We start from the raw sequence: 15,955 nt of genomic DNA on the forward strand, positions 1-15,955 counted from the left end.
AATAGTACGTGAGGAGAGGGCATCACATTGTAACATGTGTCTCTCATCATACTCAGTGTTCTGTCGGTTTTGTCTTCTCTGGAGAAAGCAGTTTATGAATCAAACTGAATGTTGTCTCACCTTAAGAGTGAACTCCGTCTTCCTTCGGAGAGATTGAAGTACACGTGCGGAAGTGCCGGAGCTCCGGTCCAGATTGTAAAGGAGCTTCGTCGTTATCTTCCTGTGGAGCATCTACCATGCCCAGCAGATACAGTTAACAGCTGTAAGAAGCTGGCAACCAGACGACTTGATGGAACGTCTGACAGCAATGAACCCGGTTGGATTATCTGCAGCAGATGCGGATTTGTAACGTGGGTATTGGACGACGGGATTCAGCTCGGCTGCAATGGTTCAATAGCCCACCAATACTCAGACTTTGATTTCCCTCATGGGGGTGGGGGAGGGGTCAGTAGGGGGTGGAAAATTCCTGTCAGAAGTGGGCCAGACCAGGCCTTCCAAGCCGACCTCTCTGTGACCCTGTCCCATTTTGCTGTGTTTAAGTTTGTTACATGTTCAATGCAGGCTCCATCTTTGGGCAATCGCAAGAGAGGGGACCTGAATGGTGAGGCCTGAGGCGCTCCTTCCACTGGGAGTCCACCGCTGTGCGGGCGCCATGTCCCGATTAGCCATGGAGGTTGACTCAGTGCAACTGCTTAAAGGGGCAGTCAAACAATGCAATAAAATGCAGACCGCCTCTGAACATTGCCTTACATCAAATTATCCTTCTGGGGAGGGTCGGAAACTAGCAAAGGAACAACAGGAACTGAAGAAAGTGCAAGAGAGCCTGTAAGGGTTTCGCAAAATTCCCCTGAAAACAAGAGAAACATTGGTCCACATCGTGGATGAAGATTTATGTGTTTTTGAATTGCCTCTGGGTCAGATCAATGTTTTGAAGCATGTTCAGAGCCACGAAAGACTGCTGGACTAGACTACAACAGAGTCAAGGAAATTTGGGGAAGTATTCACACACATTGAGAAGGAACATCTTTTAAGGCTTGTGCTTTGGAGCCCGGTCAAACACAGAGGTTTACAGCTTGTAATGTGTTTGTGTGAAAGACCTGTCAATCAAACCAGGGAGGTCAGGAGTTGCCTACCTGACCCGAGGTCGATTATGGCTGGCTATGATTCAACAGCCAATCACAGTCCTTTTTTTGTGTACTGGTCAGACGGAGCGGCACCAGAATGAAAGACCTGTCAATCAAACCAGGGAGGTCAGGAGTTACCTACTTGACCCGAGGTCGATTATGGCTGGCTATGTTTAAACAAGCAATTCAGCAGCCAATCACAGTCCTTTTGTTTGTGTACTGGAACTTTAGGCGGGAATTTTTCCAGACAGAGCGGCAGCAGCAACAAGTATAAAAGATAGCTACTGAGAAGTTATCAGGTCTCTTCTCTTTTTACTTCGCTGGATCAGGTGAGCAGAGTGTTTTGACTCCTAAACAAGACAACCTATCAAGGACTTTGGGGTGGTGATTTAAGGGAATTGCTAAGATTGTTTAAATAACATTGTAGCCACTGTATCCCTCGTTTTTGCCGTGTGTACCCCTTGTTATATACTTTTGTTGCATTTACTATGTTCGTGTGGTATAGTTTATATTTGATTATGGTTCTTTAGTTTAATAAATTTTGACTTTGCTCATATCCAAACAAATTGTCCGCTTTAATTAACATCATTCATTGTAAGTCCTCCAGTCAGAACTGAAAGGTGGGGTAGCGATTCGGAACCGCTGTTAAAATTGGTTTACAGTGCAGCAGGCAAGAAGGCTGCTGGCCAGGTATGTTACCATAAACCAGGTAATAGATGCCCCCCCTACAGAGCCCCAACTATCATGTTCCTGATGTCAAAAGGCCCTGAAATGTCTCATCCTACGCAGTTGCTCCTTGGAGATGGAGCTGGGGTGATGACTAAGGAAACTCTTATGTTCATTAATAAATAGACATTCTTATTATGAACACTGCTAGCTTTTGCTAGACACTTTTATTGAGCACATGTGGACTAGGTACAGTATCTGTAGAGGCATCCATCTTGACTGCTGCCTTGTGGGTAGCCTAGTGCTTCATGGGCAATGTAATCTTAATATACATACAGCTGGGTAGTGTAGTCTTATACATACAGCTATATACAGCTCTACGGCTCCACCTAGTGTCCACTATAGAATGACATGTTATTGATCATTACAGAAACTGTGCCCTCCGGTGAAGGACCAGCTTCCCATCATCATTTACATATTGGATGGAGTGGGGCGGGGGGAGGAGGGAGGCACGGAGGAAATGTTTTGCGGTCATTTTTCAGGCTTGGCTGGCCTCCCTGTGCCCCCATCATTATACTGCCCAAAAATGGGAGGAAATTCCAGGCCTCACCATCAAGATCAGCACGGGAAAAATAGCCTCCCCAGCGAGGAACTGGAGGCGTCACTGATGCTTGTGGAACCGTATCCAACCCCATAAGTCAGGAGGAGAAAAAGTTGGGAAAAGGAGTGAGATACACATGAGACGCTGGCGATAAGACCAAACTAAAGGAGGACATAGTGCAGGCAACACACGACGACTGGTGCAGCATTATTAACTTTATTAACTTAATAAATAATGTGAAGGCACAAGTCATGGTGTTCAAGTATTTTTTTTGTTTTGCCCAGTTACACACATTCAGAAGTAACACATATGGATTCAAAAAAAATTAGATCCCCACGATTATCTTATCCCAACATTTAACCGCTGTGCACCATCAAAAAACTGTTAAAACACGGTTTAATTTATTTCCCTGAAATCTAGGCCCCCTTTCACATAAACATACATTTTCAGTCTTGAATTTAAAAATCCAAATATGTGGAATAGGTAGAGGGGTTAAATAAATGAATTAAATGATTACCCTCCTCCGAGGCTCCTTTCTGATGAGGTAGCGGAGTGAGGCAAACAAGGTTATCAAAGGACCTTCTGAGATCTTGAGAGGCTCAGTGTTAGGCCTTCTTATTGGTTTTTTCCCCCTCCTTTCATGGCTGGGGCAGGGCCTCTTGAGTGAATGCAATGAGCAATGGCGACATGTAGAGCTACGGAAGGCTGTCGGAGCCAATCCAGGTCAGCTCAGTAGCCAGCGTCCACACCAGCACGCTTTTCCAGCAGGATTCGCTGGACGGTGATGGGGACCAGCAGCCCCGGCTGGTTTCCAACCCCCCCCCCTCCTCATCCCAAGGGCTGCTGAGGCCAATTACTCCTCCTCCAACTAGCTGAGATCAGCTAACCAGTGTAGCAAACAGGAGTGTTTATGTTCTTGTACAGCTTCCTGTTACACCAGCTCATCTAGGAACTTGCCCAGTGATGTATCTGACAGTGTCAGTGCACTGGGGAAGAATCAAGTAAATCCACTGGTCTGCAACAACAACAGCAACAACTTGCATTTATATTGCACCGTTAACACAGTAAAAACATTCCAAGGCGCTTCATAGGAGTGTTATCAAACAAAATTTGACACCAAGCCATATAAGGTGATATTAGCTCAGGTGATTAAATGCTTGGTCAAAGACATAGGTTTTAAGGAGCACCTTAAAGGAGAAAGAGATAGAGAGGTGGAGCGGTTTAGGGAGGGTATTCCAAAGTTTAGGGCCTGCACAGCTGAAGGCATGACCGCCAATGGTGGAGCAATGAAAACTAGAGATGCACAAGAGGCCAGAATTGGAGGAGCGCAGAGATCTCCGAGGGTTGTAGGGCTGGAGGAGGTTACAGAGATAGGGAGGGGTGAGGCCACGGAAGGATTTGAAAACAAGGATGATAATTTTAAACGAGTGTATGAGGGAGATTTTAAATGATGGCCAGGACACCAAGAGAACTGTCTGCTCCAAACAGTGCCATGGGATCTATTATGCCCACCTGAGAGGGCAGATGGAGCCTTGGTTTAAGGGATATGGGGATTGGGTGGGAAAGTGGAGTTGAGGTCAAAGATCAGCCATGATCTTATTGACTGGCGAAGCAGGCTCGAAGGGCGTTATACCCTACTCTTGCACCTAATTCTTCTGTTCTTATTAAAGTTTCTTCTGAAAGATGGCAGCTTCGACAGTTCAGCACCCTCTAAGTACTACATTGAAGTGTCAGCCTGGATTATGTCTCTAGAGAGCTACTTTAAGCCACGACCTTCTGACTCAGAAGTGAGAGTGCTAACCACTGAACCATGGCTCAATTGTCAGCCGTTTTGCAGCTGCAGGTGAACAGGAGAGAAAACTGGGAGGGAAGAATCAATTAAAGAGAGCATATTGTTCCTAGTCTTATGGTTCAGTCAAACATCCTCATATGTTGATCATATCTTAAATTGGGTTATGTGACAACTTAGAAGGAGGCTATTCGGCCCATTGTGCTTGTGCCGGCTTTTTGTAGAGCTATCCAATTAATCCCACTACCCTGCTCTTTCCCCATAACCTTGTAAACTTTTTCCCTTCAAGTATTTATCCAATTCCCTTTTGAAAGTTGTTGAATCTGCTTCCACCACCTTTTCAGGGAGCGCATTCTAGATCATAACAACTTTCTGCGTAAAAAAATGTTTCCTCATGTCGCCTCTGGTTCTTTTGCCAATCACCTTAAATCTGTGTCCTCTGGTTACCGACCTTTCTGCCACTGGAAACAGTTTCTCCTTATTTACTCTATCAAAACCATTCATGATTCTGAACACCTCTATTAAATCTCCTCTTAACCTTCTCTGCTCCAAGGAGAACAACCCCAGCTTCTCTAGTTTCTCCACATAACTGAAGTCCCTCATCCCAGGCACCATTCTAGTAAATCTCTTCTGCACCTTCTCTAAGGCCTTGACATCTTTCCTATACTGTTCCGCCCAGAATTCAACACAATACTCCAGCTGAAGCCTAACCAGTGTTTTATAAAGGTTTAGCATAACTTCCTTGCTTTTGTACTTATTCCTCTATTAATAAAGCCAAGGATCCCACATGCTTTTTTAACAGCCTTTTCAACTTGCCCTGTTACCTTCAAAAATTTATGTACATACACCCCCAGGTGTCTCTGTTCCTACACCCCCTTTAAAATTGTATCATTTAGTTTATATTGCCTCTCCTCATTCATCCTACCAAGTCTGCCCATTTCACAAGTCTGTCTATGTCCTCCTGAAGTCTGTTACTAGCCTCCACATTGTTTACTACATTTCTGAGTTTCATGATATCTGCAGACTTTGAAGTTATACCCTGTATACCCAAATCCAGGTCATTAATATATATCAAAAAGAGCAGTGGTCCGAATACCGACCTCTGGGGAACACCACTGTATACTTCCCTCCAGTCTGAAAAACAACCGTTCACCACTACTCTCTGCTTTCTGTCCCTTAGCCAATTTTGTATGCACTCTGCCACTGTCCCTTTAATCCCATGAGCTTTAATTTTTCTAACAAATCTATTATGTAGTGATTTGTCAAACGCCTTTTGAAAGTCCATATACACATCAACTCTTTCCGTTACTTCATCAAAGAATTCAATCAGGTTAGTCAAACACGAGTTTCCTTTAAGAAATCGTGCTGACTTTCATTTATTAGCCCATACTTTTCCAAGTACCAATTAATTTTGCCCCAGATTGTTGTCTCTAAAAGTTTTCCCATCATGATGCTAGGCTGACTAGCCTGTAATTGTCGGGTATATCCCTCTCCCCTTTCTTGAACAGGGGTGTAACATTTGCAGTCCTCCAGTACGTTGTCATAGTGAACGTTCAATTAGAGTTCTACTTCACATCACTGGCAAATAAAATGTTCATCCTCAATGTTTATCCTCAATGTATAGCACTGATTTCATTCGTAAAATGACTGAAGTGTGGTCAAATGCCACAATATAACTGAGAATTAAAGCTATAACTGGCCTCAGTACCTTTTGGTTGTGGGTGGGGTAGGAGATTCATCCAAGGTTTCCTGCTCCTGATCGCTATCCACTGACCCCTGCTGGAAATGGGCACAGGGTGGAATGAGAATCGGACGATCAAGCTGGGGTGTGATGTTCCCCAATATCGAATAGCCTACAAACTGTCACCGTTCTGGGCTCATGCCTGAAGAATGGCCACCCGGGGGGGCAAGGTACCAGAAGATGGATGGCACCCACTGAACCCTGTCTCTGGAGGGATCAATGCTTTTAGCATAGAAAGGGAAAGGCTGAATGAAAACAAAAAATGATGTTTCAAGCTTCTGAGAAAAATGTTCACAGCTGATGAATTCAAGAGAACTACTTGAGATGAGTTGCTTTGTTGCAAGTTTGACCACGCAAGTTGTAAAAATGGCTCCTCTATATTTACAGTGGTATTGAACTGGACGTCACATTCATTGTTCCGCTGGCATTGATACCGAGAGATCCTAAGACAACAGAGATCAGGATAGTGCAAGTGGTTCTTGAGGAGTTCCAGGAGGGTCCCTGCAAGGGCTAGTCTCCAAATGTTATCTTCTCTGTTTCTATGGCACAGGCTGCAGATGGTCCCTTCTGCAAAACATACCAGAAAAAAAGGAAAGGAAAGATAGTTGACCTAGAGTGGACTATTTCAAATGGCTTTAGAAAGTCCACTTGCAATTAGAAATATTGACCCTGAAATTTCTCGGGTCCCCGGTAAGTGCGGTGGAGTGAACCCCCACCTCCCCATCCGAGCCCTAGCCCCAGGCCACAGATCCTGGGGATGGGATCAGTTGCATAGCCAGGTAGGCCGCTGGTTCCTGCAAGGGCCTGCCAGCGACACCATCCCGTCCCCACCTGATCTGCCCCTCTAAAGTGGAGCAGCGTTGTGTTGCTTCAACTGAGGACCCCCCTGCCACCGGCCCCCTTCCACCTCCTCTCGCCTCCCCAAGGCCCAACTAGACTAAAGAGATTTTTACGCTCTACGCATTGTAGTTGAAGCATTCCTCGAACTAATGTTTTTACAATATTCAGGATTTCTTCGCAGACGTTTGACAGACAGTGGGTATAATGCGAAGGCTTCAGAAAGTGATCTGAGACCTGAAGGGGATTTACCAAAGGTGCTGTGGATTGAGACTGCTGGAGTACAGGGACTCGTAGAACTACAAAGCATTACTAGCCAGAACATAGGAATAGGAGGAGGCCATTCAGCCCATTAAGCAATTAGATCATGGCTTATCTGTACCTCAACTCCATTTACCTGCCTTTGCTCCATATCGCTTGCTAACCTTAACTAACAAAAATCTACCAATCTCAGTCTTGAAAGCTCCAATTCTTCCAGTGTCCACAGCCTTTTTGGGGGAGAGGGTTCCAGATTTCCACTACCATTTATGTGAAACAGTGCTTCCTGATTTCACTCCTAAACGGCCTGGCTCTAATTTTAAGATTATGGTCCCTTGTTCTCTCACCAGAGGAAAGAGTTTCTCTGTGTCTACCCTATCTAATCCTTTTAACATTTTAAATGCCTCGATATGATCACCCCTCAAGATTCTAAACTCAATGGATTACAAGCCAAGTTTATGCAACCTGTCCTCATAATTGAACCCTTTTAGCCCCAGTATCATTCTAGTGAGCCTGCGCTGCACCCTATTCCAAGGTCAATATATTCTTCCTGAGGTACAGTGCCCAAATGGGCGGAAATGGGAATGATAGTTTATTGGACCTTACTGGTAGACTGATCTGATTTAGTCATAGAGTCATAGGCCTAGAAATTGGGTATAGCCCCGCTTGAGGCGTTAGAACTGGCGATGCGCAAAGTTTATAGCCAGACGAAACTTAACGCCGCCTGGCACAATATTGGGTTGCATCGCCCCCAAAGGGGATTGAGGCGCTAAATCAGCCATTGCACGGTGCTCTTAAGGCGCAAAAGGTCAGGCACTAATCAATATCGACGCGGACGGGCGCAGCGCAGGTGAACTCAATTACGGGAAAGCACGAGACCTACAGGCACCGGCCGGCTCTTAAAGGGGCGGGTCAGTCAGACTGAGCTTAAACACCCAACGCCCTGTAGGCCTCAGATTTGGCGCTCGCCCTTGTCTGGCGTTAGAAACTTGTGCATTATGGAGAAGGTTAGGCAGAGAGCAGAGCGCTTCAGCACTGAGGCTCTGGACCACTTGGTGGCTGCAGTTGAACACCATCGAGAGGTCCTGTATCCGGATAATGGCAAGAGGCCAAATCAGAAGGCTTATCGACGATCTTGGAGGGAGGTTGCTGTGAGGGTGAATTCCAGCAGCATGGCGACCAGGACCCCTGTTCAGTGCAGGAAGAAATTCAACGACTTCACACGGATCGTTAGGGTGAGTGATGGTTTACCAAACTTGTGCTTCCCTCCATCTGCAGTTGACTTCGGGCACCCTGCTGCAATGATGCGCCAATGGCCATCTGTCAGTATGCACCCATGGCCCTTTCTGGCCACACACATGGACAGATGTCTCAAGGCCTCATGTTAGGGCTCTTGCACCATGGGGGGCATGCGATGAGGTCTCAAGGCCTCATGTAACAGAACCTCCCCTTCTTTCCCCTGCAGTCCAAGATGGCACAGATTAGAAAGGAGCAGTGTCGAATCGGTGGCGGACCTGCACAAGTGGTCACTCTCACGGATCTGGAGGACAGAGTGCACCAGATACTTGGAGGACGTCTGTCTGGTCCAGTGACCACTGCATCTGCCGACCCAATTACCGACAGCGAGGGTAAGACTCTCACCTTTTCCACCTGTTGCCTTCCACTTGGTCCCCCCGCCAGCATGCATCCTCAGTGTGCAGCTATGTCAGAGCCTTGCTGCAATCTGGCATGCCTTTCAGCAAACCTGTCCTTTTGCTAAAGCCACCCTTCCACCTCCCACTTTCAGATGAAGCAGCACCAACTCGGGCTCAACGCGCTGAAGCTGCCAGTGCCAGTGCCACCGGAGGCGAGGACCAGGAGGAATCCGGACCAGCCGTTGCAGAATCCGGGGAGCGGAGACATCTGCAGACTGGGGATAGTAGTCCCCTGGAGGGGAGGGGGGGTGGCTCTGAGGATGAACCAGTTGCCGGACCAAGCGGCATGGAGCAACGCAGGGGGGATAGGCAAGTTCGGCCACCGTCTCCCCGCAGGGCAAGGCAGGTCGTCATGACTGCTGCACAGAGTGCAGATGAGGTCTGCCGCCCTCCAAACAAGCTCCCATTCCGATGCCAGTTGGTCAAAAGGCTTTTAGGTGTAGTGGTGCAAGTGCTTCGGACAGGGTTGAAGGTACCAAGTACTGTGAAGCTCAAATCCCAGAACTCCGCACCACATTAGCTCGCCAACTCTCTCTAGCAGCGAGCGCAGTGAGCAGGCCAAGTGGCAGAAGATTCTGCACTGGAGCTGTCCCCTTTAAATAGCGCCCCCCTACTCCGAGAAGGGCCTGTTAGCCCTCCCTCGAACTGTCACTAATAGCGCTGGGCGCTAAGGCTCCGGGCGCCACCCAATATGCGCTCAGGCGCTCCTAAAAGGCGTTGCACACTGAAATGACATCATGAGCCGTTTGCGCTCGCGGGCGCGCGCAAACACTTAGCGCAGGCGCTAAATGTATAGTCAATATCTGAGTTGGCGCTATCTTCATAGCGTCCGCCCCAACATAGCGCTTCGCCCTAATTCTAGGTTTCTTTAGGCGCTCAGCGCCGGCGCTACCAACCCAATTTCTAGGCCATAGAGTTTTACAGCACAGAAAGAGGCCCTTCGGCCCATCGTGTCCGTGCTGGCCATCAAGCCCTGTCTAATCTAATCCCATTTTCCAGCATTTGGTCCATAGCCTTGTATGCTATGGCATTTCAAGTGCTCATCCAAATGCTTCTTGAATGTTGTGAGGGTTCCTGCCTCTACCACCCTTTCAGGCAGAGAGTTTCAGATTCCAACCACCCTCTGGGTGAAAAAGTTTTTCCTCAAATCCCCTCTAAACCTCCTGCCCCTTACCTTGAATCTATGCCCCCTTGTTATTGACCCCTCCACTAAGGGGAAAAGTTCCTTTCTATCTACCCTATCTATGCCCCTCATAATTTTGTACATCTCAATCAGGTCCCCCCTCAGCCTTCTCTGCTCCAAGGAAAACAACCCCAGCCTGTCCAGTCTTTCTTCATAGCTGAAGCGCTCCAGCCCAGGTAACATCCTGGTAAATCGCCTCTGCACCCTCTCCAAAGCAATCACATCCTTCCTATAGTGTGGTGACCAGGACTGCACACAGTACTCCAGCTGTGGCCTTACCAGTGTTTTGTACAGTTCCATCATAACCTCCCTGCTCTTATATTCTATGCCTCGGCTAATGAAGGCAAGTATCTCATATGCCTTTTTAACCACCTTATCCACCTGTTCTGCTGCCTTCAGGGATCTATGTACATGCACACCAAGGTCCCTCTGATCCTCTGTCTTTCCTAGGGTCTTACCATTCATTGTGTATTCCCTTGCCTTGTTAGTCCGTCCAAAATGCATCACCTCACACTTTTCAGGGTTAAATTCCATTTGCCACTGTTCCGCCCATCTGACCAACCCATCTATATCGTCTTGTAGCCTGAGGCTTCCCTCCTTGCTATTTACCACCCCACCAATTTTCGTGTCATCTGCGAACTTACTGATCATACCTTTTACATTCACATCCAAATCATTAATGTAGACCGCAAACAGCAAGGGACCCAGCAACGATCCCTGCGGTACCCCACTGGACACAGGCTTCCAGTCACAAAAACAACCTTCCACCATCACCCTCTGCCTTCTGCCACTAAGCCAGTTTTGGATCCAATGTGCCAAGGCACCCTGGACCCCATGGGCTCTTACCTTCCTGACCAGTCTCCTATGCGGGACTTTATCAAAAGCCTTACTGAAATCCATGTAAACCACATCCACTGCACTACCCTCATCCACACACCTAGTCACCCCCTCGAAAAATTCAATCAAATTGGTCAGACATGATCTTCCCTTGACAAAGCCATGCTGGCTATCCCCAATTAATCCTTGCCTCTCCAAGTGGAGACGAATTCTGTCCCTCAGAATTTTTTCCAATAATTTCCCTACCACTGATGTTAGGCTCACTGGCCTATAATTTCCTGGTTTATCCCTACTACCCTTCTTGAATAATGGTACTACGTTAGCTGTTCTCCAGTCCTCTGGCACATCCCCTGTGGCCAGAGAGGTTCTGAAAATTTGTGTCAGAGCCCCTGCAATCTCCTCCTTTGCCTCACATAGTAGCCTGGGATACATCTCGTCCGGACCTGGGGATTTATCCACTTTTAAGCCTGCTAAAACCGCTAGTACCTCCTCCCCCTCGATGCTAATATGTTCAAGTATATCACAGTCCCCCTGCCCGATTTCTATGTCCACGTCGTCCTTCTCCATAGTGAACACAGATGCAAAAAATTCATTTAAAACCCCACCTACATCTTCTGGCTCTACACACAGCTTGCCACTTTGGTCCATAATGGGCCCTACTCTTTCCCTAGTTATCCTCTTGCCCTTAATCTATATATATAAACGGATACTTCTTTCTGTCTGTCTGTCTATCTGTCTGTCTGTCTATCTGTCTGTCTGGCTATGCGCTCGAAAGTTATAGGGTGTACCTACGCGTGTGTTACGTCGAAAGAAAGCTTACCGTTCTGAAACGGTCGTAAGCGTATTTACGTTTCGGCCGGACGAAAATCGCGCCCGCGGTATCCGAAAAACGTTCAACATTCCGCTCATTAGCATCTCATTATCCGCTCATTAGCGATAGTGTGACCTCGAGGTCGACCAATCGTACGCCAGGTTGCTGGCGCGTGCGGCCGGGCCCTCCTACGGTCGAGTGACGAGACGATTGACCAATCCTACGCTTTGGTGACCTGACGGTCGACCAATCGGTGCGTGTGTGGGCGGGCCTTATCGTTCTGAACCGAGGTGAGTCGCCGCCATCTTGATTCCAAACTTTTCCTTTCTTTTTCCCGCTTTCTGCGTCTTTCAAAAAAACGTTGCTTTTAAAACACATATTGTTTTTAAAAAAAGTTAATTACTTTCTAAATCTTTTATCTAATCTCATTAATTTTCCTACCTTTCCCCGCTTTTCCAGGTAGGCCTCGAAGCCTCGGCCTCTCCTCCGCACCCACGCCCGAGCTAGGCACCTCCCGGCCCCAGTCAACAAGCGGCCCCCGATCGCCGCCATCTTTGTGAAGGCTGGAGGGGCGGGCCTCAGCCGAGCGCCGCTACCTTAGTAAAGGATGCACGCGCAGCAGGAGCAGCTGAGACGCGGCGTCTCTCTCTGTTCCCCGCTCGGCGCGGGCGGGCCTTGGAGAGCGGGAAGGGTTACCCCGGCAACCGGGGCCCGCCGGCCGTCTCTCACAGCCGCAATCGGCGCTCTTCAAGCCAGCTCGGGAGGGCGGGGCCATGTCAGTGCGTGGGGCGGCACGGAGCTCCGTGCAGCCATCGCCGGCGCTGGGCTCGGGTGCTTTGTGGCCTGCGGCCGAACAGCGGCTGCGGACCTTGAGCTGAGCGCTGGACTCGGCTGGGCCATGTCTTTGCGGATGTTCGCCTTGACCAACGGCATCAGGGTGACGGCCGAGGCCGCCAAAAGCGTCCAAGGGAACGCGTTCATCCAGGTGCCGAGGCCCGGGCCCCGGGGCGGAAAGAGGGATTGGAGCGGGCGATGAGGGCTCGGTCAGGGGAGAGGGAGAGGGGGAAGGAGAGGGAGAGGGGGGAGGAAGTGGAGAGGGAGGAAGGGGTAGGGAGGTGGGAGAGGGAGGAGGAGGGGAGAGGGAGGAGGAGGGGAAGAGGGAGGGGAGAGAGAGAGGGTGGGGGGAGGGGAGAGAGGGTGGGGGGAGGGGAGAGAGAGAGAGAGGGTGGGGGAGGAGAGAGAGAGGGTGAGGGGAGAGAGAGAGGGTGGGGGAGGGGAGAGTGAGAGAGAGAGGGTGGGGGGAGAGAGAGAGGGTGGGGAGGGGAGAGAGAGGGTGGGGGGGAGGAGAGAGGGAGAGGGTGGGGGAGGGGAGACAGAGAGGGTGGGGGAGGAGAGAGAGAGAGGGTGGGGGGAGAGAGAGAGGGTGGGGGAGGGGAGAGAGAGAGAAGGTGGGGGGAGGGGAGAGAAGGGTGGGGGAGGGGAGAGAGAGAGAGGGTGGGGGGAGGGGAGAGAGAGAGGGTGGGGGGAGGGGAGAGAGGGGGTGGAGGGAGGGGGAGGGGAGAGAGGGGGTGGGGGGAGGGGAGAGAGGGGGTGGGGGGGAGGGGGAGGGGAGAGAGAGGGTGGGGGGAGGGGGGAGGGAGAGAGAGGGTGGGGGGAGGGGAGAGAGAGAGGGTGGGGGAGGGGAGAGAGAGAGAGAGAGAGGGTGGGGGGAGGGGAGAGAGAGAGGGTGGGGAGGGGAGAGAGAGAGGGTGGGGGAGGGGAGAGAGAGAGGGTGGGGAAGGGAGAGAGAGAGGGTGGGGGAAGGGAGAGAGAGAGGGTGGGGGGAAGGGAGAGAGAGGGTGGGGGGAAGGGAGAGAGAGAGGGTGGGGGAGGGGAGAGAGAGGGTGGGGGGAGGGAGAGAGAGGGTGGGGGAGGGGAGAGAGAGGGTGGGGGAGGGGAGAGAGAGGGTGGGGGAGGGGAGAGAGAGAGAGAGGGTGGGGGGAGGGGAGAGAGAGGGTGGGGGGAGGGGAGAGAGAGAGAGAGTGGGGGGAGGGGAGAGAGAGAGGGTGGGGGGAGGGGAGAGAGAGAGAGGGTGGGGGGAGGGGAGAGAGAGGGTGGGTGGAGAGAGAGAGAGGGTGGGGAGGGGAGAGAGAGAGAGAGAGGGTGGGGGAGGAGAGAGAGGGTGGGGGAGGGGAGAGAGAGAGGGTGGGGGAGGGGAGAGAGGGTGGGGGAGGGGAGAGAGAGAGAGAAGGTGGGGGGGAGGGGGAGAGAGAGAGGGTGGGGGGAGGGGAGGGGAGAGAGAGGGTGGGGGGAGGGGGGAGGGGAGAGAGAGGGTGGGGAGGGGAGAGAGGTGGGGGAGGGAGAGAGAGAGGGTGGGGGAAGGGAGAGAGAGGGTGGGGGGAGGGAGAGAGAGGGTGGGGGGAGGGGAGAGAGGGTGGGGGGAGGGGAGAGAGAGGGTGGGGGGAGGGGAGAGAGAGGGTGGGGGGAGGGGAGAGAGAGGGTGGGGGCAATGGAGCGAGAGGGTGGGGGAGGGAGCGAGAGGGTGGGGGGAGGGGAGTGAGAGAGGGTGGGGGGAGGGGAGTGAGAGAGGGTGGGGAGGGGAGTGAGAGAGAGTGGGGGGAGGGGAGCGAGGGAGGGTGGGGGAGGGGAGAGAGAGAGGGTGGGGGAGGAGAGAGAGAGGGTGGGGGGAGGGGAGGAGAGAGAGAGAGAGGTTGGGGGGACGGGTGAGAGAGGGTGGTGGAGGGGAGAGAGAGTGGGTGGGGGAGGGAGAGAGAGAGGGTGGGGGAAGGGAGAGAGAGAGGGTGGGGGGAAGGGAGAGAGAGAGGGTGGGGGGAGGGGAGAGAGAGGGTGGGGGAGGGGAGAGAGAGGGTGGGCGGAGGGGAGAGAGAGAGGGTGGGGGGAGGGGAGAGAGAGAGAGTGGGGGGAGGGGAGAGAGAGAGGGTGGGCGGAGGGGAGAGAGAGAGAGGGTGGGGGGAGGGGAGAGAGAGCGAGAGAGGGTGGTGGAGGAGAGGGTGGGGGGGGAGAGAGAGGGTGGGGGGAGGGGAGAGAGGGTGGGGGGAGGGGAGAGAGAGAGAGAGGGTGGGGGGAGAGAGAGAGAGGGTGGGGGGAGGGGAGAGAGAGAGGGAGGGGGAGGGAAGAGAGAGAGAGAAGGTGGGGGGAGGAGAGAGAGAGAGGGTGGGGGAGGGGAGAGAGAGAGGTGGGGGAGGAGAGAGAGGGTGGGGGGAGGGGAGAGGAGAGGGAGGGGGAGGGAAGAGAGAGAGAGAAGGTGGGGGGAGGGGAGAGAGAGAGGGTGGGGGGAGGGAGAGAAGGGTGGGGAGGGGGGAGAGAGAGAGAGGGGGAGGGGAGAGAGGGTGAGGAGGGAGAGAGAGAGGGTGGGGGAAGGGAGAGAGAGGGTGGGGGGAAGGGAGAGAGAGAGGGTGGGGGGAGGGGAGAGAGAGGGTGGGGGGAGGGGAGAGAGAGAGGGTGGGGCGGAGGGAGAGAGAGAGGGTGGGGGAGGGAGTGAGAGAGAGTGGGGGAGGGAGAGAGGGTGGGCGGAGGGGAGAGAGAGAGGGTGGGAGGGAGAGTGAGCGGAGAGGGTGGTGGGGGAGGGTGGGGGGGGAGAGAGAGGGTGGGGGGAGGGGAGAGAGGGGGGGGGGAGGGGAGAGAGAGAGAGAGGGTGGGGGGAGAGAGAGAGAGGGTGGGGAGGGGAGAGAGAGAGAAGGGAGGGGGGGAGAGAGGAGAGGGTGGGGGAGGGGAGTGAGAGAGTGGGGGTGGGGGAGAGGAGAGAGAGGGTGGGGGGTGGGGGGTGGGGGTGAGTGAGAGGGTGGGGGGAGGGAGGAGTGGGGGGGAGGAGAGAGAGGTGGGGGGAGGGGAGAGAGAGGGTGGGGGGGAGGGGAGTGAAGGGTGGGGAGGGGGGAGAGAGAGAGGGGTGGGGGAGGGGAGAGAGAGGAGAGGTGGGGGGGAGGGGAGAGAGGGGGTGGGGGGAGGGGAGGGGAGAGAGAGGGTGGGGGGAGGGGGGGAGGGGAGAGTGTGGGGTGGGGGGAGGGAGAGAGTGGTGGGGGGAGGGGAGAGAGAGAGAGAGGGTGGGGGGAGGGTGAGTGAGGGTGGGGGAGGGGTGAGGGGGAGGGTGGGGAGGGGAGAGAGTGGGTGGGGGGAGGAGAGAGAGTGGGGGGAGGGAGGGGAGGATGGGGGGAGGGGAGAGGGAGGTGGCGGGAGGGGAGAGAGAGGTGGGGGAGGGAGAGAGGGTGGGGAGGGAGCGAGAGGGTGGGAGGAGCGAGTGGGTGGGGGAGGGGAGTGAGAGAGGGTGGGGGGAGGGGAGCGAGAGAGGGTGGGGGGAGGGGAGAGAGAGAGGGTGGGGGGAGGGGAGAGAGTGAGGGTGGGGAGAAGGGAGAGAGAGGGTGGGGGAAGGGACAGAGAGAGGGTGGGGGAAGGGAGAGAGAGGGTGGGGGAGAGAGAG

At 52.8% G+C, this 15,955-nt stretch overlaps 1 long non-coding RNA gene across 1 annotated transcript; it reads right to left on the minus strand.

Annotated features, from left to right (window-relative positions):
- Positions 1-2,586: 2,586 nt before the first annotated feature.
- On the minus strand, positions 2,587-12,231 carry LOC147113787 (uncharacterized). The gene is made up of 2 exons (XR_015079271.1): positions 11,983-12,231; positions 2,587-6,488 (listed from the first exon to the last, which is right to left on the minus strand). It is a non-coding gene; the product is annotated as an uncharacterized LOC147113787 (long non-coding RNA).
- Positions 12,232-15,955: the final 3,724 nt, after the last annotated feature.

The sequence above is a fragment of the Somniosus microcephalus genome, chromosome 8 (assembly GCF_052327205.1).
Source record: "Somniosus microcephalus isolate GS21.2 chromosome 8, FLI_Smic_1.0, whole genome shotgun sequence".
Lineage (NCBI taxonomy): Eukaryota > Metazoa > Chordata > Chondrichthyes > Squaliformes > Somniosidae > Somniosus > Somniosus microcephalus.